The sequence below is a fragment of the Oncorhynchus kisutch genome, linkage group LG2 (assembly GCF_002021735.2).
Source record: "Oncorhynchus kisutch isolate 150728-3 linkage group LG2, Okis_V2, whole genome shotgun sequence".
Classification (NCBI taxonomy): domain Eukaryota; kingdom Metazoa; phylum Chordata; class Actinopteri; order Salmoniformes; family Salmonidae; genus Oncorhynchus; species Oncorhynchus kisutch.
This window is the reverse complement of record NC_034175.2, coordinates 32699204-32723819: the sequence shown is the minus strand read 5'-3', so window position 1 is coordinate 32723819 and position 24616 is coordinate 32699204.

Genomic DNA, 24616 nt, shown 5'->3' with positions numbered 1-24616 from the left:
GCAGTCAGACCTTTGATTATTATTTTCCCCCTCTGATAGTTTTGAATTTTCTATGCTTTAAAGATTTAGGATATTTTGTATTTTTATTGTAAAGATCTCTGCTAGGTACCATTTGCTAATTGTATTGGGTAACTGTAATCAATCGGATTACTTTTAAATGGATACGAACCGTAGTCCTCACATCTTTGAGAAATATTCCTTGAATTATTATTTGATGAAATGTCAAATGGAAAATGTTATTGACAATACACATACACTACATAACCAAAAATAAATAAATATGGAGTTTTGCCGCGATAACAGCCTCCACTCCTCTGGGAAGGCTTTCCACTAGAATGAATGAAAATGTTATTTCCGTGTCAAATTGCCAATTGGCAACCCATCCCTTTTGGGATTATTGACACATAAACAAACATTACAATAATTCACTAGGGTAATTAAATAATAATAATTCTTCTGGCATTCTCTGCATTGTGCATCACATACAGAGTGAAAAAATTAAAGTAAATCAATACATAATAGTAAATAAGGTTATCCAAACAATAATTACATCCCAAGAACAGCAAAATAATATACATACATATATACATAGACTCAGCAAAAACAGAAACGTTGTTCAAAGATAATTAGTAAAAATCCAAATAACTTCACAGATCTTCATTGTAAAGGGTTTAAACACTGTTTCCCATGCTTGTTCAATGAACCATAAACAATGAATAAACATGCACCTGTAGAATGGTCGTTAAGACACTAACAGCTTACGGACGGTAGGCAGTTAAAGTCACAGTTATGAAAACTTAGGACACTTAAGAGGCCTTTCTACTGACTCTAAAAAACACAAAGAAGAGATGCCCAGGGTCCCTGCTCATCTGTGTGAAAGTACCTTAGGCATGATGTAAGGAGGCATGAGGACTGCAGATGTGGCCAGGGCAATAAATTGCAATGTCCGTACTGTGAGACGCCTAAGACAGCTCTACAGGGAGACAGGATGGACAGCTGATCATCCTCGCAGTGGATGAACGCACAATCCTTCCATCAGTGCTCAGACTGTCCGCAATAGGCTGAGAGAGGCTGGACTGAGTGCTTGTAGGCCTGTTGTAGCAGGTCCTCACCAGACATTACCGGCAACAACGTTGCCTATGGGCACAAACCCACCGTCGCTGAACCAGACAGGACTGGCAAAAAGTGCTCTTCACTGATGAGTTGCGGTTTTGTCTCACCTGGGGTGATGGTCGGATTCGTGTTTATCATCAAAGGAATGAGCGTTACACCGAGGCCTGTACTCTGGAGCTGGATTGATTTGGAGGTGGAGGGTCCGTCATGGTCTGGGACGGTGTGTCACAGTATCATCGGACTGAGCTTGTTGTCATTGCAGGCAATCTCAATGCTGTGTATTACAAGGAAGACATCCTCCTCCCTCAGGTACCCTTCCTGCAGGCTAATCCTGACATGACCCTCCAGCATGACAATGCCACCAGCCATACTGCTCGTTCTGTGCATGATTTCCTGCAAGACAGGAATGTCAGTGTTCTGCCATGGCCAGCAAAGAGCCCGGATTTCAATTCCATTGAGCATGTCTGGGACCTGTTGGATCGGAGGGTGAGGGCTAGGGCCATTACCCCCAGAAATGTCCAGGAACTTGCAGGTGCCTTGGTGAATGTATGGGCTAACATCTCACAGCAATAACTGGCAAATATGGTGCAGTCCATGAGGAGGAGATGCACTGCAGTATTTAATGCAGCTGGTGGCCACACCAGATACTGACTGTTACTCTCGATTTTGATCCCCTTTTTGTTCAGGGACACATTATTCCATTTCTGTTAGTCACATGTCTGTGGAACTTGTTCAGTTTATGTCTCATTTGTTGAATCTTGTTATGTTTATACAAATATTTACACATGTTAAGTTTGCTGAAAGTAAACGCAGTTGACAGTGAGAGGACATACATTTTTTTGCTGAGTATATTTAGGACACAGGTATGGGTATTCTGACACGGCAGTGTGTCAATGAGGAGGATGTTATTAGACAGTGAGCGTCTGACAGGTCTGTGACAGGCTTTTCAGGTACTGGCCCTGACCTTCCTGTGTGTGTGTGCTTGACTTCCTCACATTGACACCAGATGGCCCTTCCCATCATGGCCGATGGAGGAACTCAGCTGTCAGGGTCTCCTCCCGTCTGTGGTCAGTGTGTGTGTGTGCCACTGTCCCTGTTCTCCCTCCCTGACCTATTTGTATTCTGGGCAGAGAAGATGAGGCTCAAGGCCGAGTGCCTTGCTCCCCTCTCTCCTCTCCCCACATGGGAGGGCATCTGTGGGACTGCGCTTGGCAGATAGGGCCAGACCCTGTATGGCAGGAGTTTAACAGTGGAACTCATCCACACACAACCTCAACAGCCCACAGAGAACAAGTCTGTGTAGGGGGGTTCATTCATTCTAACATCTGTATTTTTATTGAAAAAATTACACTGAAATGTATTTATTTTACAACACATGTATCATAACCCACCAGTCTTTCTACAGTGGCAGATAGAGAAGCTGAACAGGCATATAGCGATAAAGATGAAGAGATTAGTGAAAAAGAAGGTGCAAATCACAGAGGCTCTCCATGTAATCTGATTAGTCAGAGTACCTCCTACCTCTGTGATTGAGACTGCTGTTTGAGTGGTCAGCCTCTGTGTGTGTGTGTCCGTGTGTGCTTGTGCATGCGCATGTGTGACAGAGCAACAAGATCTCACAGTCTCACATCAGAATTAGACGTTCATCCATGTTTCTCAAATGTGTGTTTAAGATTAAGATAGGTTAGGTTTTTGGGTTGAGGTTAGGATTAAGGTTAGAGTAAGGTTTAGGGAAAATAGGATTTTGAATGGGACTGAAGTGTGTGTGTGTGTGTGTGTGTGTGTGTGTGTGTGTGTGTGTGTGTGTGTGTGTGTGTGTGTGTGTGTGTGTGTGTGTGTGTGTGTGTGTGTGTGTGTGTGTGTGTGTGTGTGTGTGTGAAAAGAGAGAGTGTGTGTGTGAAAAGAGAGAGTGAGTGAGCGAAAAGAGAGTGAGTGAGTGAAGATAGAGCCAACAACACTCCTGGACCGTGTGAAGTTGTGACTGAACTATGAGTATGAAGTCTACCCTGATAGCATTTATAGTAAATCTGTAGGTCTCTATTCCTTTTGTTATAGACTGTCGGACAAATTTTTGGCCCATTTTTACAAATATATAACTAGTTTATTTATGATTTAATGACCTTTATCATAACAATCTTGAGATAGCTTTTCCACATTACTTTAAAATAGAAAATGGTGTAGGTGCATCTATTTTTGGACTTTTAAATTAATGATACACTATATATACAAATGTATGTGGACACCCATTCAAATTAGTGGATTCGGCTATTACAGCATACAATGACATTCCAACCTTGTGGCAAAAGTATGTGGAAGGCCCTTTCCTGTTTCATCATGACAATGACCCCATCCACAAAGTGAGGTCCACACAGAAATGGTTTGTTTGAAATCGGTGTAGAAGAACTTGACTCTCCTGCACAGAGCCCTGACCTCAACCCCATCAAACACCTTTGGGATGATTGGAATTGGAACGCCGACTGTGAGCTAGGCCTAATCGCCCAACATCAGTGCCCGACCTCAGTAATGCTCTTGTGGCTGAATGGAAGTCCCAGCAGCGGTGCCCCAACATCTAGTGGAAAGCTTTCCCAGCAGCAAAGGGGGGACCAACTCCCCATGAATTTGGAATGAGATGTTCGACAAGCAGGTGTCCACATACCTTTGGTCATGTAGTGTATACTATAGATATAATAAAACGTTGTGGTTTGAACTGCAGATTGACCTTTTTTAACACTATGCACAATATGATAAACACTCCAGTGTAGTACACTGTACAGTACAACATGTTTCAGTGCTTAACTGAGTGATTGTGTTACTGGATGGGTATCAGAGCTAATTCTTTGAGTGTTACACACTACTGGGTTAAAGAATCTACACACAACAGAACAAGGCTGTGTGAGAGTGTGCGAGAGAGTCTGTGGTTGGGGCAGCGTGCAGTACTTAGGAGGTTCATTTAAAACCACTCAGGAATTTCTGACAGACACACATTTTTTTACCCCCTCTCCATCTCTCTCATTCCCTTATCCTCATTCTCTCCCTCCATCCATTATTTGCAGCCACATGCACATACAAGGATGCACACAAACATGAACACACACTCTATCTCACACACATGTGCAGACGCGCTCTCTCTCTCACACACATTATTTGTCATCGATGTAGACTTAACCCTAACCCTTTATATAAATTGTATTTAACCTCAAAATAAAAGCTTGAAATGCTTTCTTACGAGCACTTCCCAATGATAAAAAATAAATAATAATAATTATATATATATATATATATATATATATATATATATATATATATATATATATATACATATATATATATATATATATATATATATATACGCACATATAGTAACACCAGTACCAGATCAATGTGCTGGGGCACAAGGTGTGTGTTTGTATGTGTGCGTACAGAAACCCTCAGGATTTCCGTTTGGAAAATTTGGCAGTGTACAACGTGACTGGTAGGGAGTAGGCTATAGTCCTAAGAGCAAAATAATCCTAAGATTTCCACACCCTAATTGTAGTCTAACCCATACCAAAACAGAGATTCAGTGAAAATAAAAAAAATCTAATTGATTTATCAATACCAGTCCTCATGCTTGCCTCAGAAACGGTGCTGAAATAGTTAACCACACACGGGTAGGCTATTGGTTCAAATCCTATTGCTTCTATCTTCAATATGCTTTAAATGCCACAATGTCACAAATAATTTAACACACACAAAACTTTCTCTCTCTAGCCAGGCAGTATTAAGAAAGAACCCTTGTGTTATGAGGACATTTTTCCCGCCAGAACTACAACATCCAAAAGTGGATAATGAAACCTTATTCCTAACACGGAAAATGTGGGAAATTGTCGGGAGGGACTTAATGAACAATCATATCAGATAATTTATTGTTTGGTGATATCATTAAAGACCTTATAACGGAAACATTGTAACTTTAAGAGCTTTCGCAATGTTTTTGTCTGAGTTACATCTAAACGTTGTAAAACGTATATGATTAAACATGAAACTTTTTGTGAGAAAATTACATGTAATTTTAGCTTTCTAAATGCGAATTGTTTTTCATGTGAAGTTTTACCCAGTCAGTAATCATGCACACGTGAGCACAGACATGATGCCAAATGGATGGAACGCCAATTTTTCTAGAGTGCTTATAAAAGGACTCCAAACTAAATGTACATTAGACCAGAAAGCGTGAAGTGGTGGATATATGTGGAAATGGTTAGGGTCTACCAGACCAGAGAACGTGAAGACCATCTTGACCAACAGTTTGAAGGTGAAGACTAGACATTCACAGTCTGCAACTGTAATGTAAAGTAGTCTAGAACTTTGACCAAAGACATGAGGGAGATCCCATCAAATGACCATTAGAATGTCCAATGGGGACTTAAACAAGCAGAGAATTTCTCTCGAATTACTCACATAGACGGACCAGGCGATTTCAACAGAGAAACGACAAAGACATACAAATGAAAATATGCGTTGCATTTCTAAATCCGAATGAGCGGTTGCTAGGGTGTTAAATATCCATATTTACGATGAGCGAATTATTCAACTGTATGTACGATAGTTGAATTCCTTTGTCTCTCCTTCTCTCGCTCTTTCTTTCCCCACACCTTTCATTGTGTAACAAACCTTCTTATAGGGTTAGTCCACTAGGAACTTTTCATCGCATTATGATAGTAATCAATGTAAGTCTGTGTGATTATTTAGCTAGTTAGTAAATAAATAAGTAAGCCAATGTGTGAATCGCTGAGTCATCATGTAGATTTGGGTTCGTCCAGATTCAATGATGTTCAGAAAGAGAATGAGAATGATATGAGATGATAATAATTAATGGATGACTAATATGATAACAAAATATTCTGATATTGTTGAGTTAATTCGGGAAATGGTAACTCATTAACCTCTAGCGTCGAGCAATCCCGTATCCGGGAGTGTAATCATAGCCTCAAGCTCATTACCATAACGCAACGTTTCCTATTCATGAAAATCGCAAATGAAATGAAATAAATATCTTCAAACACAAGCTTTGCCTTTTGTTAACAACACTGTCAATTCAGATTTTCAAAATATGCTTTTCAACCAAAGCTACACAAGCATTTGTGTAAGAGTATTGATAGCCTAGCATAGCATTAAGCCTAGCATTCAGCAAGCAACATTTTCACAAAAACAAGAAAAGCATTCAAATAAAATAATGTACCTTTGAAGAACTTTGGATGTTTTCAATGACGAGACTCTTAGTTAGATAGCAAATGTTCATTTTTTCAAAAAATATTATTTGTGTAGACGAAATAGCTCCGTTTTGTTCATCACGTTTGACTAAGAAAAAGACCGGAAAATGCAGTCACTTACAACGCCAAACTTTTTTCCAAATTAGCTCCATAATATCGACAGAAACATGGCAAACGTTGTTTAGAATCATCCTCAAGGTGTTTTTCACATATCTATTCGATAATCTATCAGTGGTGGCAGTTGGCTTCTCATCAGAAGCAAACAGAAAAATTCTGCAGCTGGAGATTACGCAATAATTGCGACGGAGGACACCAAGCGACCACCTGGTAGATGTAGTCTCTTATGGTCAATCTTCCAATGATATGCCTACAAATACGTCACAATGCTGCAGACACCTTGGGGAAAACGAGGAAAACGTAAGCTGACTCCTAGCTCCTTCACAGCCATATAAGGAGTCATTGCCATGAGGCGGTTAAAAAAAATGCAGCACTTCCTGATTGGATTTTTATCTGGGTTTTTTCTGTAACATCAGTTCTGTGGCACTCACATACAATATCTTTGCTGTTTTGGAAACGTCAGGGTGTTTTCTTTCCAAAGCTGTCTATATGCATAGTCAAGCATCTTTTCGTGACAAAATATCTTGTTTAAAACGGGAACGTTTTTCATCCAAAAATTAAAATAGCGCCCCCTATATCCAAGAAGTTAAACACACTTTTTCTGTGGTGCCCCAAGATTGCTAATGAATTTGAATAATGAATACATTTTTTACACAATTTATTTATTCACGTAATCAATTAAAGGTAGTTAACTTCTTTGGGACTGGGGGGCAGTACTGAGTACTGACTGCTACTCAGGCAGCTAGAATATGCATATAATAAGTATATTTGGATAGAAAACACTCTGAAGGTTCTAGAACTATTTGAATGATGTCTGTGAGTATAACAGAACTCACATGGCAGGCAAAAACCTGAGAAAAAATCCAACCAGGAAGTGGGAAGTTTTTGTAGTTTTTCAAGTCATTGCCTATCGAATATACAGTGTCTATGTAGTCATATTGCACTTCCTAAGGCTTCCACTAGATGTCAACAGTTTCAAATTAGGTTTTGGACATAAAGATTAACTTTATCGAACAAAACACACATTTATTGTGTAACATGAAGTCCTGTGATGAATTTAATCGCTATTTCTGTGACTAGGTGCTGACCTAACATAGTCGTTGGTGTGCTTTCGCCGTAAAGCCTATTTGAAATCGGACACTGTGGCTGGATTTACAAGAAGTTTATCTTTAAAATTATGGGATTTCTGGGATTTCTGTTGTTTTGAATTTGGCGCCCTGCAATTTCACTGGCTGTTGGCGAGGTGGGACCTTACCATTCTACATATCCCAGAGAAGTTAATCGATTGATAAAATAATCGTCATCACATTAAAACCTCTCTGGGATAGGCGGGACGCTTGCCTCCCACTTGGCCAATAGCCAGGGAAAATGCAGAGCGCCAAATTCAAATAAAATACTATAAAAAAAACTTTCATTATATCACACATGTAAGATACCAAATTAAAGCTACACTCCTGAATCCAGCCAACATGTCAGATTTCAAAAAGGCTTTTCGGCGAAAGCATAAGATGCTATTATCTGATGATAGCACAACAGTAAACAAAGAGAGAGTAGCATATTTCAACCCTGCAGGTGCGACACAAAACGCATAAATAAAATATAAATCATGCCGTACCTTTGACGAGCTTTTTTCGTTGGCACTCCAATATGTCCCATAAACACCACAAGCGGTCCTTTTGTTCGAATAATTCCGTCGATATATATCCAAAATGTCAATTTATTTGGCGCGTTTGATCCAGAAAAACACAGCTTCCAATTTGCACAATGTGACTACAAAATATCTCAAAGGTTACCTGTAAACCTTTCCGAAACATTTCAAACTACCTTTGTAATAAAACTTTAGGTACAGTGCCTTGCGAAAGTATTCGGCCCCCTTGAACTTTGCGACCTTTTGCCACATTTCAGGCTTCAAACATAAAGATATAAAACTGTATTTTTTGTGAAGAATCAACAACAAGTGGGACACAATCATGAAGTGGAACGACATTTATTGGATATTTCAAACTTTTTTAACAAATCAAAAACTAAAAAATTGGGCGTGCAAAATTATTCAGCCCCCTTAAGTTAATACTTTGTAGCGCCAACTTTTTCTGCGATTACAGCTGTAAGTCGCTTGGGGTATGTCTCTATCAGTTTTGGACATCGAGAGACTGAAATTTTTTCCCATTCCTCCTTGCAAAACAGCTCGAGCTCAGTGAGGTTGGATGGAGAGCATTTGTGAACAGCAGTTTTCAGTTCTTTCCACAGATTCTCGATTGGATTCAGGTCTGGACTTTGACTTGGCCATTCTAACACCTGGATATGTTTATTTTTGAACCATTCCATTGTAGATTTTGCTTTATGTTTTGGATCATTGTCTTGTTGGAAGACAAATCTCCGTCCCAGTCTCAGGTCTTTTGCAGACTCCATCAGGTTTTCTTCCAGAATGGTCCTGTATTTGGCTCCATCCATCTACCCATCAATTTGAACCATCTTCCCTGTCCCTTCATCTTCCCTGTCCCTTTGCATTGTTGCCAAAAAGTTCAATTTTGGTTTCATCTGACCAGAGCACCTTCTTCCACGTTTGGTGTGTCTCCCAGGTGGCTTGTGCAAACTTTAAACGACACATTTTATGGATATCTTTAAGAAATGGCTTTCTTCTTGCCACTCTTCCATAAAGGCCAGATTTGTGGCCTACAGCTTGGGAAATCTTTTTGTATCCAAATCCGGCTTTAAACTTCTTCACAACAGTATCTCGGACCTGCCTGGTGTGTTCCTTGTTCTTCATGATGCTCTCTGCGCTTTTAACGGACCTCTGAGACTATCACAGTGCAGGTGCATTTATACGGAGACTTGATTACACACAGGTGGATTGTATTTATCATCATTAGTCATTTAGGTCAACATTGGATCATTCAGAGATCCTCACTGAACTTCTGGAGAGAGTTTGCTGCACTGAAAGTAAAGGGGCTGAATAATTTTGCACAAACAATTTTTACGTTTTTGATTTGTTAAAAAAGTTTGCAATATCCAATAAATGTCGTTCCACTTCATGATTGTGTCCCACTTGTTGTTGATTCTTCACAAAAAAAATACAGTGTATATCTTTATGTTTGAAGCCTGAAATGTGGCAAAAGGTCGCAAAGTTCAAGGGGGCCGAATACTTTCGCAAAGCACTGTATTTTTAAGCGTTAAGAAACACTTTTGATGTTTGTCAAAATGCACGTGGGCGACTCCCCAAACATATGGAAGAAGGTATTCTGGTCAAATGAGACTACAATTCAGCTTTTTGGCCATCAAGGAAAATGCTAATTGTCTGGCGCAAACCCAACACCTCTTATCACCCCAAGAACTGCATCCCCAAAGTGAAGCATGGTGGTGGCAACATCATGCTGTGGGGATGTTTTTCATCGGCAAGGACTGGGAAACTGGTCAGAATTGAAGGAATGATGGATGGCGCTAAATACAGGGAAATTCTCGTGGGAAACCTGTTTCATTCTTCCAGAGATTTGCGACTAGGACGGAGGTTCATCTTCCAGCAGGACAATGACCCTAAGCATACTGCTAAAGCAACACTCGAGTGGTTTAAGGGGAAACATTTAAATGTCTTGGAATGGCCTAGTCAAAGCCCAGACCTCAATCCGATTGAGAATCTGTGTTATGACTTAAAGATTGCTTGGAACCCATCCAACTTGAAGGAGCTGGAGCAGTTTTGTCTTGAAGAATGGGCAAAAGTCTCAGAGGCTAGATGTGCCAAGCTTATAGGGACATACCCCAAGAGATATGTAATTGCAGATGTAATTGCTGCAAAATGTGGCTCTACACAGTATTGACTTTGGGGGGGGGGGGGGGGTGAATAGTTATGCACGCTCAAGTGTTCTGTTTTTTTTTGTCCTATTTCTTGTTTGTTTCAAAATAAAATATATTTTGCAACTTCAAAGTGGAACTGGAATCCCACAGTACGAATACACGGACTGGATTATGGCATAATGGTCACTACATTACAGGGGGACATTTTTTAAGATGGTCATACCATGGATCTTTTAGCTATTTGATTTAGGACCCTTGTAGGGATCAACACACACACACACACACACATATATATATATATATATATATATACTGTACTTTATATATGGGGATAAAATATTGAATTTGGGTTTTACTACTATAGCCCATAGAAATGCATTAAATAAATTGAAAAACAGAAAGGAAAAATCAGTAGGAATAATGTTTTGAAGTGCCTGTCCTATATCTAGGAGATATAAGAAAGTTCAGGACACATACAGTATTTAACCCCCTTTTTTTTGCAACGAAACTACGTCCATAATTCCATTCATTTTTTAAACAGGTTTAAGTTACCTTCAGACGAGTCCCGTGACAGTTCTGGGGGTTGTAGAGCAAAACGTAACACCATCATGTTTGTGAGAGTCTCATCTTTCCATAGAGTGGTCATATAAGTTAATGTGGTCAATTGGTAGTCTACAAATTATTTGTAATTATATTCTGGCCCCCTGCTCAAGAAAAACATTGGCCCGTGGCTGAATCTAGTTCATAATCCCTGCTCTAAACGGACAGTACACGGTGCCAGACTGTCTGGCCACCACTACAAAACTGAGAAAAACACTGACTATGTACAGACTCAGCATGGCCATAGAAACATTCCATCATAGGCAGATCCGGCTACCCACAGAGAGCAGGTTGTGCTCACTCTGCCCTCAGAGAGGTAAAGACAAATCTGCATTTTTCATACACTGAACCATGCAGACTTATGGGCAATTTTCTTCCCCAAAATTTAAAACAAATACAAAGATTTTAAAACAGAAAAGGAGACAATCCAATATCTAATCCCTTTGTGCCATTTTAGCTGCAAAATATGTAGCTTCCTGCCACACCGTTAGGGGCATCCAGAGGAACGACCAACCACGACAATAACATTGCTACCTGTGTCTTTCTCACTATTTAATTAATGTCCTCATTAATTTCTTACTCTGCTATGCTGTCAATTGTTATAATTCATTGTGTATAATTATTTTTCCTATTATTGTTATCTATCTGCGACATTTGGTTTGATATGTGTCTAAAGGTTTGCTTTGTCAATGTATGTAGTAATTCTTTCCATGCCAATAAAGCCTTTTGAATTCAATTGAATTGAGAGAACAAGAGAGACAAATAAAGATAAAGAATTAGAGATAGAGAGAGAGAGACCTAGTTCACTTGCTTTGGCAATGTTAACATATGTTTCCCATGCCAATAAAGCCCTTAAATTGAAACTGAAATTGAATTGAGAGAGAGTGTTTGAGGAGCCCTGCAATTCTCCACACTCCCTATTTTTCTAGCGAGCGAGGCCGGGGGAAGTGGCGGGCGAGAGAGAAGCTGCTGCCATGACTACCCGCTGGCAACTTCTCTCCCCGTGTGTTCCTAGAGCACTGGCTGTTCCCTCTCTACCCAACGCCTGGGAGTGAGGAGGGGAGGTATGGAGTGAGGGAGGGGAGGGGTGGAGCTGCTGAAGGGAACAAGGAGAGGTCTCTCTTCCACAAAACTGAAGGGTTGCCGGCTGGGAAAAGAGCAACAAAAGAGGAACAACAGGGGCTCCGATGTCAGATCAGCCCACGGCCCATACAGCCCAGCATCCCCGGTAGACCCTGCCAGCCGAAGGGGGAGGAAGTGGTGGGAGGAGGTTGGGGAGTGACAAGGGATAATTGGTTCAATGTTGCTATAGGATTCAGGTGGCTGGTGGCTCCGAAGCTCTCAGAGAAATTCTTCAGTATTTGGTGCTTTTACAGTTTTAGTTGAGAGATTGGAGGTGGTTTCCACTACATGCGGCATATACATATTATCTATACACACAGGGTTGGGTAGTAATGGTTTACATGTAACGGGGATGATTTAATCTGATTACAAAAATGAAGTAATAGTCCATAAACAGCTGAAAACATTTAGGATTACTTCATCTAATATCAATAGAAACATTTGGTAAAAATGTGTCAGTCATTTTGAACACAATCAACACTTCTCACATGCTCTCAACACAATTATATTGTCCTGTTGATAGCCCATGGATGGCTTCTTTTGTATTCCAATTGTTTGAATGAATAGGTAAGGCTGCCAAACCATTTGTGACCCACAACCTCAATTCTGTTTTAAGTGGCAACATTTACAATTGTGTTTTTTTTTACATTGGATAACATTTCAGATACAAAATTGTATGTCATACACTGCAGTTGAGGAGCAATGGGCAAGTAAATCTGCCTTGAAAGTTGATAAACTTGTAACCCCAATTTTGAGAAAATAGCCCTTGAATATTGTAGTACATCTACTGGAGAGGTCTTCTTTGTCTACACCTATTCAGCATCGTTCACACCCTTTTCAGCCTTAACCACAACACACCTCTAAGATCTCACACGTGAGGCCATGTGCCAAACAGAGTGAGTAATGTAGTGTAGTAAACAACCAAAGATTTTAATGAAAATTACAATCAATTAGTTCAACAATTAGGAAAAAAGTAGTCGGCTTGTGGGCTGCAATCAAGGTACATTTAATTAAATCCAACCTGTGAGACTACCCCCGGTCTTCTAAAGTTCTCCTCGCTGCTTCTCTCTCTGTCTCTTTTCCCCTTTCTTTCTCTTAGAAAAACATACCTCTGTGTCTGTGCTTGTCTCTCTCTTTTTTCTATGTAGAGGCCTTTAGTAGCTACAGTATGCGACTGCATCGCCTTGCATTTTTGTGTGCAAATGTTTTCACCTTGGCCTGTAGGTCCAGGTTTCATTGGACTGTTTTCTATATACTGAGTATTGACAACCCAGACAGACTTTCTTGATACATTGTGCATTATATGTCCATTGGGATTGTTGATATTGCAACCACACAACTCAAATGCTGGTTTACCAATATGAACAAAATCACAAACCCCTTTTTTTAGTTTGAGCCCTCAAAAAGAACTGTTGTCCACTATAGAACTGTTGTTCACTACATCTTACCTACTGTTGAATCAATATGTTTTGACCATGACAGTTTACAATCCAGGTTTACTCCAAGCAGTTTAATCACCTCAACTTGCTCAATTTCCACATTATTCATTGCAAGATTTAATTGAGGTTTAGGGTTTGGTGAATGATTTGTCCCAAATTACAACGCTTTTAGATTTTGAAATATTTAGGACTAACGTATTCCTTGCCTTCCATTCAGAAACTAACTGCAGTCATTTCAGTCACTGTAGTAGCTGACGTATACAGTGTTGAGTCATCCACATACATAGACACACTGGCCATCCTTACAGCCAGTGGCATGTCGTTAGTAAATATTAAAAAATGTGGGGGGCCTAGACAGCTGCCCTGAGGAATTCCTGATTCTACCTGGATTATGTTGGAGAGGCTTCCATTATTTAATCTGTTTACATATTCTGACTTTCTCAGAAAATCACTTAGACAAGACCTTTGATGATACAGTGGTAGCAGTACAAGGTTATACAATAGACAGAAAAGAGAAATGCCAGTGGTGGAGGTGTGGCTCTTTATATTCAGAACCACATTCCTTTAAAGTTTAAAAAAGGACTTCATGTTAAATACTGTTGAAGTAACATGGCTACAGATTCATCTGCCTCACCGAAAGACCATTCAGGTGGGAAACTGCTATAGACCACCAAGTGCTAACAGTCAGTATCTGGATAACCTGTGTGAAATGCTTGATAATGTATGTCATATCAACAAAGAGCTATATTTTCTGGGTGATTTAAATATTGACTGGCTTTCATCGAGCTGTCCACTCAAGAAAAAGCTTCAAACTGTATCCAGTGCCTGTAACCTGGTTCAGGTTATCAGTCAACCTACCAGTGTAGTTACAAACAGCACTGGAATGAAATCAGCAACATGTAGGGATCACATCTTTACTACGGATGCAGAAATGTGCTTGAAAACAGTATTGAGATCCATCGGATGTTGTGATCACAATATAGTAGCCTAGGAAAATTACAGTTCAAAAGGCTGGGCCTCATATTCTGTAAAGAGGTCATACAATACGTTTTGTTTTGATTCCTATGTTGTTGATGTAAAGAATATTTGTTGGTCCGTGGTGTGTAGTGAGGAGCAAACAAACTTTGCACTTAACACATTTACAAAATTGCTTATCCCATTTAATAAAAAGCATGCACCCATTAAGAAAATTACTTTAAAAACTGTTAAATCAATGTGGGTTGATGAGGAATTTAAAAAGTACATGGTTGAGAGGGACTAGGCAAAAGGAATGGCAAAGAAGTCTGGCTGCACAACCACTTGACAAACATACTGCACATTGAGAAATCATATGACTAAACTGAATAAAAGAAGAAGAACCTACATTATGAAACAAAGATAAATTATGTTAAGAATGGTGGTAAAAAGCTCTGGAGCACCTTCAATGACATTTTGGGCTTAAAGACAAATTCCGCTCCATCATTCATTGACTCAGATAGCTCATTCATCACAAAACTGATTGTTGTGGCCAACTACTTTAATGTTTTTTTCATTGGCAAGGTCAGCAAACAAAGGCATGACATTTTTTTATTTTTTTTTATTTCACCTTTATTTAACCAGGTAGGCTAGTTGAGAACACGTTCTCATTTACAACTGCGACCTGGCCAAGATAAAGCATAGCAGTGTGAACAGACAACAACACAGAGTTACACATGGAGTAAACAATAAACAAGTCAATAACACAGTACAAAAAGAAAAAAAGAGTCGATATACATTGTGTGCAAAAGGCATGAGGAGGTAGGCAAATAATTACAATTTTGCAGATTAACACTGGAGTGAAATGATCAAATGGTCATGTGCATTTCAGAACATCTGCTATCTGGATTTGGGTAAAGGAGAAGCTGGGGAGGCTTGGGCGAGTAGCTGCGGGGGGTGCGGAGCTGTTGGCCGAGGTAGGAGTAGCCAGGAGGAAGGCATTACCAGCCGTTGAGAAATGCTTGTTGAAGTTATCGATTATCATGGATTTATCAGTGTTGACCGTGTTACCTAGCCTCAGTGCAGTGGGCAGCTGGGAGGAGGTGCTCTTGTTCTCCATGGACTTTACAGTGTCCCAGAACTTTTTGAGTTAGAGCTACAGGCTGAAGAGTGGAACTAAGGGGTCCATTCTAAACTAAAACAATGATAACTAACCTGAACAACAGTATACAAGGCATATTGACATATGAGAGAGACATACAGCGAGGCATAAAGTAATCGCAGGTGTTGATTGGGAGAGCTAGCTAAAACAACAGGTGAGACAACAACAGCTAATCAGCTAACACAACAACAGCAGGTAAAATGGCGATGACTAGGCAGAGAGGGTCGGATTAACTACACACAGAGCCTGAGTTCTCGGCTGGGGCCGACAGATAAAAAAATTTATAAACAGAATGGAGTACCGTGATTAATAGACAGTCCAGCAGGCATGTGGCCTCTGGATCATAGTGTCCAGAGGGCAGCAGTAGATGGAACAGGGGAGCCGCCACTACGCTAGCACTCGGGCGACACAGCGTTTAAACTTAGTAGCGTCTGCTCCGACGGAGGTCGGATGAAGGCACAGCGGATGGAGTATTCATCGGCAGACCAGTCATGGTGGTGCGGCGGGGCGCCGTGTCGCCAGAGAATCCAAGCCAGATGGCGAAAGAGGTATTGTAGAATTTAGTTTACTAGCCGGCAGATGCGCCTGGCTCACGGCTAACTGGTGCTAGCTTCATGGCAGTGGCGTTAGCCACTACAGCCAATCGGTTGCAGCGGTGAACCGGTGCCAAGGTCCAGAGTATAGAGAAAGGATCCGGTGGAGTATTGGGCTCTAGCCGTGTATGAGTGGGGTTCGGGTGAACAGCGGAGTAGGCCGGGAGGTGGGCCTCAGGGATAGCTTCGAAACTGGATGCCACAGTGAGTGCAAACTAGCTGTGAGCTAGCTGCAAGCTGTGAGCAAGCTAGCTGCAAGCTAGCCGTGAAGATCAGAAGTAGTGGTCCAGGGATTACGGCGGGAATCCGGTGTTGTTGTGGAGAGACAGTCCGATACTGGTAGACTGGCGAGTATTATCCAGGCTAAAAACAGGGCTGGTATCTGTGCAGAAGGTAAAACCACTAGCAGTGGCTAACAATGACTAATAAATAGCTTGTAGCTAATTAGCTGGTTAGCTTCTGGAGGTTCTAGAATGTGTTATAAAGTAAAAAAAATAAAAAATAATACCGATACCGTATCACATTGGGTGAGGCAGTTTACCGGAAGGATAATCGAATTAAAAATCGAAAAGGAGATTGAAAATAAAGTTGAAATATAAATACGAAAAATACAAAAATACACGAGACACGAACAAAACACGTCTTCACTGCTACGCCATCTTGGATCAATGCCGGCAACAAACACTGACACTACAAATCCAAGTATATCTGACCGAATTATGAAAGAGACGAATTGTTAATTTTAATTCTGTCAAGTGAAGAGGAAGAAATTGTAGTTGTCTATCAACAATGACAAGCCTCCGGGGTCTGATTACCTGGATGGAATATTACTGCGGAAAATATTGCCTCAGTAATATAAAAATCGTTTGACATGTTTCTGTGGACATTACGGATACTATTTGGAATTTGTCTGCGTTGTCGTGACCGCTCTTTCCTGTGTATTTCTGAACATAACGCGCCAAACAACGGAGGTATTTTGGATATAAAAATAATCTTTATGGAAAAAAATGACATTTATTGTGTAACTGGGAGTCTTGTGAGTGAAAACATCTGAAGATCATCAAAGGTAAACGATTAATTTGATTGCTTTTCTGATTTTCGTGGCCAAGCTACTTGATGCTAAGTGTACATAATGTTTGACCAGATAAAATGCTATTTTATATTAACCTGTTGAGATTAGGGGCAGTATTTTGATGTTTGGATGAAAAACGTACCAAATGAAACTGCCTTTTTCTCAGGCCCAGAAGCTAGAATATGCATATAATTGGCAGATTAGGATAGAAAACACTCTAAAGTTTCCAAAAATGTCAACATTTTTCTGTGAGTGTAACAGAACTGATATTGCAGGCAAAAACCTGAGGAAAATCCGAACTTGAAGTGCCTCTTATTTTGAAACCTCCCTGTTCCATTGCATGCCATCCCTGCATTTAAAGGGATATTATCCAGATTCCTTTCCCTATGGCTTCCACATGGTGTGAACATTCTTTAGACATAGTTTCAGCTTTTATTCTGAAAAACGAGAGAGAACGATCACATGGCGTCAGTGCATAGCTGAGTGTCCCCAGAGTTTTGCATGCGCCAACAGCTTGGAGCAGACATTTTCTCTCTCTCTCCTATTGAAAAAGCTACCATCCGGTTGAAATATTATTGATTATTTATTGTGAAAACAACCAGAGGATTGATTATAAAAAACATTTGACACGTTTCTGCGAACTTTACGGATACTATTTGGATTTTCGTCTGCACGTCGTGACCTGCACAAGCCTGTGGATTACTAAACAAAATGCGCCAACCCAATGGAGGTTTTTTGATATAAAAATAATCTTTATCGAACAAAAGGAACATTTATTGTGTAACTGGGAGTCTCGTTAGTGCAAACATCCGAAGATCCTCAAAGGTAAGCGATTAATTTGATCGCTTTTCTGACTTTCGTGACAAATCTACTTTGCTGCTAGCTGTTTGTAATGTTTTCTCTGCTGAGAGAGATGTCCTCACATAAACGTTTGGTTTGCTTTCGCTGTAAAGCTTTTTTGAAATCTGAGACGACAGGTGGATTAACAACAACCTAAACTGTGTTTTGCTATGTTGCACTTGTGACTTTTAGTAATTTAATTTGAATTTGGCGCTCTGCAATTCAGCGGATGTTGACAAAATTATCCCGCTAATGGGATGGGTGCATCAACTTTTAAACAAATTGACTTCAGATTTTCAGCACGTGTATAGCTAAGGACATTCAACAAGCAGAGCACTTACACAACTGACTGATGATTGGCTGAGAGAAATTTATAACAAAAATATTGTGGGGGCTGTTTTGTTAGACTTCAGAGAGGATTTTGACATTATCGATCACAGTCTGCTGCTGGACAAATGTATAAATTATGGCTTCACACCACCTGCTATATTGTGGATAAAGACTTACCTGTCATACAGAACACAGCAGTTGTTCTTTAATGGGACCTCTTCAACATAATCCAGGTAGAATCAGGAATTCCCCAGAGCAGTCCCTTACTTTTTTCAATCTTTATTAATGACATGCCACTGGCTTTAAGGATGGCCAGTGTGTCTGTGTATGCGGATGACTCAATACTATACACGTCAGCTACTACAGCGACTGAAATGACTGCAACACTTATCAAAGAGCTGCAGTTGGTTTCAGAATGGGTGGCAAAAAATAAGTTAGTCATAAATATTTAGCATTGTATTTGGGACAAAACATTCCCTAACCCTAAACCTCAACTAAATCTTGTAATACATAATGTGTACATTGAGCAAGTTGAGGTGACTAAACTGTTTGAAGTAACCCTGGATTGTAAACTGTCATGGTCAAAACATTGTTACAACAGTAGCTAAGAAGGGGAGAAAACTGTCCATAATAAAGTGCTGCTCTACCTTCTTAATGGCATTAGCCAACATGGCAGGTACTATAGGCTCTAGTGTTGTCGCACCTGGAATTATGTTCAGTCATGCGGTCAGGTGCCACAAAGAGGGACTTAGGAAAGTTGAAATTGTGTCACGACTCCTACAGAAGGTGGCTCCCCTTCCTGTTCGGGTGACGCTCGGCGGTCGACGTCACCGGCCTACTAGCTGCCACTGATCCTTTTCCCCCTTTTCTGTTTATTAGTTGTACCTGTGTTTAGGTTGGGCTCTATTTACCAGCCAGCCCGCCTGCTGGTTGTGCGGGATTATTTCAGTGTACATGTGTATACGGCTATAGGTCACGGTTGTCCGTATGTTTGTATTTTGCTGGACTGTTTAAGTTCCCCATGTTTTGGACATTTGATTGGGTTGGCGTCGTTTCACCGTTGTGGTGCATTAAAAGTAGCGCTACCCTGAACTCTCTGCTTCCTGCGCCTGACTTCTTCCTCCACTACACCCCGGGCGTTACAAATTGGCTCAGAACAGGGCAGCACAGCTGGCACTTGGATGTAAACAGAGAGGAAATATTAATAATATGCATGTCAATCTATCCTGGCACAAAGTGGAGGAGAGATTGACTTGTATTTGTGAGAGGTATTGACATGCTGAATGCATCGAGCTGTCTGTTTGAACTACTGGCACACAGCTCAAACATCCATGCATACCCCACAAGACATGCCACCAGAGGTCTCTTCACAGTCCTCAGGTCCAGAACAGACTATGGGAGGCGCACAGTACTACATAGAGCAATGACTACATGGAACTCTATTCTTCATCAGGTAACTGATGAAAGAAGTAGAATCAGATAAAAAAACAGATAAAAACTTATGGAACAACTGGGACTGTGAAGCAACACAAACTTAGGCATAGACACATGCATACAAACGTACGATAACATATACACTATACACAAGCGTACACATTGTTTTTGAGTTGTAGATATGTGGTAGGGGAGTAGGAGCCTGAGGGCACACACTTAGTTTGTTGTGAAATCTGTTAAGAATGTATTGTAATGTTTTAAAACTTGAATAACTGCCTACATTTTGCTGGACCCCAGGAAGAGTGGCAGCAGCTAATGGGGATCCATAATAAATACAAATACAAATGCATGTAAGAAAACACTCTGTGTTCTGTTAGACATATAACTCTTAATTCACAATATAGCAGGGTGTGTAAAGCCATAAAACCAGTGGAATCTCCTCAGAGGAGGAAGGGGAGGACCATCCTCCTCAGTGAACTTCATAAAAAATGTAATTGTAAAACATTTAAAAATGTATACATTTTAGATAAAACTATACTAAATATGATCACGTCACCACATAACTGATTAAAACAAACTATTTTGTTAAGGTCTACAGTAGCCTCAACAGCACTCTGTAGGGTAGCACCATGGTGTAGCCAGAGAACAGCTAGCTTTCGTCCTCCTCTGGGTACATTGACTTCAATACAACAATTAGGAGGCTCATGGTTCTCACCACTTCCACAGATTTACACAATAATTATGACAATTTCCGGAGGTCTTGCAGCATGAGCTGACATGTTGTCCAACCAATCAAATGATCAGATAATTAATCTAGTACTGAAAGCCTAATCTACAGCTAGCTAGCACTGCAGTGTATAAAATGTGGTGAGTAGTTGACTCAAAGAGAGAGAAAGACAATAGTTGAACAGTTTTGAACAAATTAATTTCTTTCAAAATGAAGGAGAAGCTAGCAAATGCAGCTTTCTTGTTTAGCCTACTGAAACGCCCTGTACAAACAGAGTGATGCTATGTTAGCTAGCTGGCTATGAATTTCCAACACAACACTGGAACTCTTCCCAGTCAAGGTAAGTTTTTGGTATTACTAATTTATTGCCACTGAGACACGCCGGTGTAACTGCTTACTGACTGTACACTAATGTTACTGCATGATTGTAGCGGATTTACTAACCTGCTAGTTCTATTAGCTATGCTGACTATGACGTAACTTTGCCTAATATGGTGACAACGATGTAGGCTGTGTGTAGTGGTTTGGCTTGGAAAGGTTTTTCCGCCTGGTTACATACAGTTGATGTTTTGTGCATTGAAGTCCACAAATGAAGGGAAGAGAAGGAATACAACTTGGCTGTTATGAGAGTAAACTCTGTTTACACGTGATCCGGAGTGTATTCAATCCACCTATTCTGTTGAAAAACGTTTCTTAAACGGAAGCAAGTGGAACAAAATGGGAAAAAACAACAGAAACTCTCATTTGCAACTGTTGGACTAATGATTACACCCTATATTAGCTTGATGCAGGCAAGAGTGTGCAAGGCGGTATTGAATGTACCTCAATCTGTGTGCACCTACGTTGTAAACTTTCATTCAATGGCTAGGTTGTTGCAACCTCATGATGGGTATTGGGAAAATGTGTGTATCATGTAGTAGCCTACACCTGTTGCTGTTACATTGAACTGGGTGAATGGAATATGAATGAAAGTCATCCAATATGCTGTAATATAAATAAGTTCATGCTTATGAAAAAATAGTTGTCCTCCCTCATTCTAAAAGGCACTGGCCGCCAATGCATACCACATATTTTTCCAGCAGCAGACTATGATTGGTAACGTCAAAAGCCACACTGAAGTCTAAGGAAACAGCATTTGTGTAAGTGATGTGCTTGTTGAAAATCCTTCTCTATAAGCATGCTGAAAGTCTGTTGTCAATTTGTTTACTGTAAAATAGCATTGTATCTGGTCAAACACATTTTTTTCCAAAAGTTTACTAAGGGTTGGTAACAGGCTGATTGGTCAACTATTTGAGCCAGTAAAGGGGAATTTATTATTCTTAGGTAGGGGAATGACTTTTGCTTCCCTCCAGGCCTGAGGGCACACACTTTCTAGTAGGCTTAAAATTGAAGATGTGGCAATATCGTCTGCTAATATCCTCAGTAATTTTACATCCAAGTTGTCAGACCCCGGCGGCTTGTCATTGTTGATAGACAACAATAATTGATTCAGCTCTTCCATACTCACTTTATGGAATTCAAAATTTCAATGCTTATCTTTCATAAATTGATATACACTTGGATGTGTAGTGTCAGCGTTTGTTGCTTGCATTTCATGCTGAAGTTTACTAATCTTGCCAATGAAAAATTCATTAAAGTAGTTGGCAATATCATTGGGTTTTGTGATGAATGAGCCATCTTACTCAATGAATGATGGAGCGGAGTTTGGCTTTTAGCCCTAAATTTAATTGACGGTGCTCTAAAGCTTTTTACTAGCATTCTTTATGTAATTTCAATGTTTCATAGTGTAGTTTTTTCTTTTTGTTCAGTTTAGTGACATGATTCCTTAATTTGCAGTATATGTTTGATGATTAGTTATGCAGGAAGACTTATTTGTCATTTGTTTTGCCTCATCCATCTCATCCATACAATTTTTCAATTCCTCATCAATCCATGGGGATTTAACCGTTTTTAAAGTCATTTTCTTAATGGGTGCATGCTTTAAAGTAACTGGGATAAGCAATTTCATAAAAGTGTCAAGTGCAGCTTCTAGTTGCTTCTCATTACACACACCACGGACCAACAAATATTTACATCAACAACATAGGAATCACCACAAAACATATTGTATGATCTCTTATACACAATATGAGGCCCAGCCTTTGGAACTGAGGTTTTCCTAGATATGGCTTACTATATTTTGATCATTACATCCAACAGATTCGGATACTGCTTTGAAGCAAATGTATGCAGCATTAGTAAAGATGTCATAACTATGTGCCGATTTCATTCCTGTGCTGTTTGTAGCTACCCTGGTAGGTTGACTGATAACCTGAACCAGGTTGCAGTCACTAGTTACAGTTTGAAGCTTTCTCTTGATTTGGCAGCTTGATGAAAGCCATTAAATCACCCAGAATATATAAATTTGAAGTCGGAAGTTTACATACACCTTAGCCAAGTACATTTAAACTCAGTTTTTCCACAATTCCTGACATTTAATCCTAGTAAAAATTCCCTGTTTTAGATCAGTTACGATCACCACTTTATTTTTAAGAATGTGAAAAGTCAGAATAATTGTAGAGAGAATGATTTATTTCAGCTTTTATTTATTTCATCACATTCCCAGTGGGTCAGAAGTTTACATACACTCAATTAGTATTTGGTAGCATTGCCTTTAAATTGAATAACTTGGGCCAAACGTTTCGGGTAGCCTTCCACAAGCTTCCCACAATAAGTTGGGTGAAGTTTGGCCCATTCCTCCTGACAGAGCTGGTGTAACTGAGTCAGGTGTGTAGGCCTCCTTGCTCGCAGACACTTTTTCAGTTCACAGATTTTCTATAGGATTGAGGTCAGGGCTTTGTGATGGCCACTCCAATACCTTGACTTTGTTGTCCTTAAGCCATTTTGCCACAACTTTGGAAGTACGCTTGGGGTGATTGTCCATTTGGAAGACCCATTTGCGACCAAGCTTTAACTTACTGACTGATGTATTGAGTTGTTGCTTCAATATATCCACATCATTTTCCTCCTCATGATGCAATCTATTTGTGAAGTGCACCAGTCCCTCCTGCAGCAAAGAACCCCAACAACATGATGCTGCGTGCTTCACGGTTGGGATGATGTTCTTCGGCTTGCAAGCATCTCCCATTTTCCTCCAAACATAATGATGGTCATTATGGCCAAACAGTTCTATTTTTGGGAATACAGTTGAATTATAAGTGAAGTAATCTGTCTGTGAACAATTGTTGGGACAATGACTTGGGTCATGCACAAAGTAGATTTCCTAACCGACTTGCCAAAACTATAGTTTGTTAACCTCTCTGAGCACGGAACACGGTGCGGGCTGAAATTCCACAACACACGGTGATCGCTACATAAATAGTCATATTAAACATTCATGAAAATACAAGTGTCTCACATGTATCGAAAGCCTGGAATCTTGCCTATCTAACTGCGTTGTCAGATTTAAAAAAGGATTTACTGCGAAAGATGACAATGCAATTATCTGAGGATAGAGCCCCATAAAAAAAACAATTTCAACCAGCACAGGCATAACAAAATCGACAAACTGCATTAAAATAAATTGTTTACCTGTGACGATCTTGGTCTGTTTGCAATCCCAATGCTCATTGTTACACAATGAATGATCTTTTGTTTGATAAAAAAAAATGTATAGCCTAACACGAAACATTTTGTGAACCGCTTGTGTCGTGAATTCTGTCTCATTCCATTTCCGATGACACATTCGAGGTAAATACCCACACAGAATGTGACTTTTCCAGTCATGTTTGGTTTCACTGCCATCAACTGGTTTGTTTATAACACAACCAAACCTGATGGGTCATTTTGCAGGACGTATTGACTGAAAGAAACCGTTTTGAAGACAACAAGTAATGACATCATTGTGCACCAATGATTTGCCCGCTGTTTCGTTGATTAACTGTATTTTAACCCAATGACCACTGATCGTCTTGAAATATAGCTGGGTAGATAGCCAATGAGCTGAGGTAAACGGCAATAGGTAATGTTTATGTGTTGCAAGAACAACCCATGTAGTAAACTCCGGCGTAAAGAGAGTCATTCGCTATTGAAGTTT